The sequence below is a fragment of the Aethalodelphis obliquidens genome, unplaced genomic scaffold (assembly GCF_003676395.1).
Source record: "Aethalodelphis obliquidens isolate GAN/ISIS:26980383/991018 unplaced genomic scaffold, ASM367639v1 scaffold53, whole genome shotgun sequence".
Lineage (NCBI taxonomy): Eukaryota > Metazoa > Chordata > Mammalia > Artiodactyla > Delphinidae > Aethalodelphis > Aethalodelphis obliquidens.
The window spans coordinates 14,223,924-14,225,921 of NW_020837997.1; positions in this window are offsets into that span (position 1 = coordinate 14,223,924).

The following is a 1,998-nucleotide window of genomic DNA, read 5'->3' on the forward strand; positions in this document are numbered from 1 at the left end:
CCGGCTCCTGGTCCGGAGGGTGAGCGAATGGGGACAAATAGCCCGGGGGAAGTCCAGGAGGCCGCTCCGAGGACCACGGCCCTACTGCGGGCGGAAGGACCCGCAGACTGCCTGCGGGAGTAACTGGGGAAGAGCATCAGGGTAGCGGGCACTGCAAGCGCAAAAGGCCGGCGGTGGGACCGAGCCAGACCCGTTTGAGGAGAAATAATCATAATAGAGCAATTGCTGGTCTTCTGAGCAGTGGCTGGGCTCTGGGGACGGCCCTACAGTTGGATGAGGGTTAAGGAATTGAATCTGCTCCCGCGGGGCAAACAGGCCTGCGTGCTCAGAGTGAGAGGGGTCCGTAGAGGGGGCAGGGAGAACTTAGACTTTGTCTTGAGGGCACTGGGGAGCCACAGCAGAGTTTAGAGCAGGAGAGGGGTCACCCCGGTTTGTGTTTGTGAAGGCCGCTCGAGCTGCCAGGTGGGGAGTGGATGAAAAGGGGCTAAGGGGGCGGGGGGGGCTTGGGGGCCAGAAAAGGCAGAACTGGGGCCCCCAGGGACATGGCAGAGGCTGGACCAGCGTGAGAACCAGGTGGATTCTGCATGGATCTTGAAGGGGGAGGCTGCAGGATTGCTACGGGATGGGATGAGGGATGACAGGCATCAGGGTTCCCCTCTCCAGCCTGAGCTCCTAGAAGGACATGCGGACATGAACGGGGCCTGGGAGATGACAAAGGGGCCTTGGTCGGGCAGCTGGATGCCCAGGTTGGAGTTTGGGGTCAGGCCCAGCCTGGGCTAGACGGGGGGCTCCCCAGGGTGGGGAGCAGGTTCAGGCAGCAGAAAGAGCCGACTCGCTCCCCTGCCGTCCCCTCGATTCCCTGTAGTCCATCTTGGATCCTTCATCTGTGCAGACCCCACAGAGCAGGAGGGAGGCAGGAGCTGTCCCCACCAACGTGTTCTTAGAAGGACACTAGCCACCGGGCCGCGAACACACTTATTCCATGGGGTGGGGGAGGGGGGTGCAGAGAGGGAGGTTCTTCCAAAGCCCTTAGGGTTTCTGTAAAACTGTTCTGCTCAGCTGGTGCTCAGTAAATGGGTGTGTAAAGGGAAAGAGGCTTGGATGAGCTCTGGAGAAAAATGGGGCACGATGCACCCCAGACGGGGGAGGGCGTGGCTGCCTTTCCTCTCACAGGCCTTTGCACCCTCCTTTTACAATGAACATGTACCCATTTAGCAGGAAAACGATGAGATAAATTAGCAAACAGAACAAAGAAAAAGACTCAGAAACATCAGGGGGCCTGGGTTCCAGTTCCAGCTCAGCTCTGTAGGTGCTGTGTGACGCTGGGTCTGTTTCTTAACCTCTCTGAGCCTCACTTCCCTACCTCCTAGGGCTACTGGAAGGGTTGACAGAGCAAACATACACGAAGGACTTGAAACAGGGCCCAGCATACACTCGCTCAGGGGTTGGCAAACTTTTTCTGTAAAGGGCCAGATGGTAAACATTTTCAACATCACGGGCCGGCCGCTCTCCGTGGCAAGGACTCAGCTCTGCCATTGCGGTGCAAAAGTGGCCGGAGGCAGTACATGGCCACATCGTGTGGCCATGTGCCAATAAAACTTTAGTTATAGGGACTTCCCTGGTTGGCGCAGTGGTTAAGAATCCGCCCGCCAATGTAGGAGACACCGGTTCAATCCCTGGTGTAGGAAGATCCCACATGCCGTGGACCAACTAAGCCCGTGCGCCAGAACTACTGAGCCTGCGCTCTAGAACCCGCGAGCCGCAACTACTGAGCCCGCGTGCTGCAACCACTGAAGCCCGCGTGCCTAGAGCCCGTGCTCTGCAACAAGAGAAGCCACCGCAATGAGAAGCCCGCGCACCGCAACGAAGAGTAGCCCCTGCCCGCTGCAACTAGAGAAAAGCCCGCGCACAGCAACCAAGACCCAACGCAGTGAAAAGTAAATATAAAATAAATAAATAAAATTTATTTAAAAAAAACAAAAAAAACTTTATTTACAG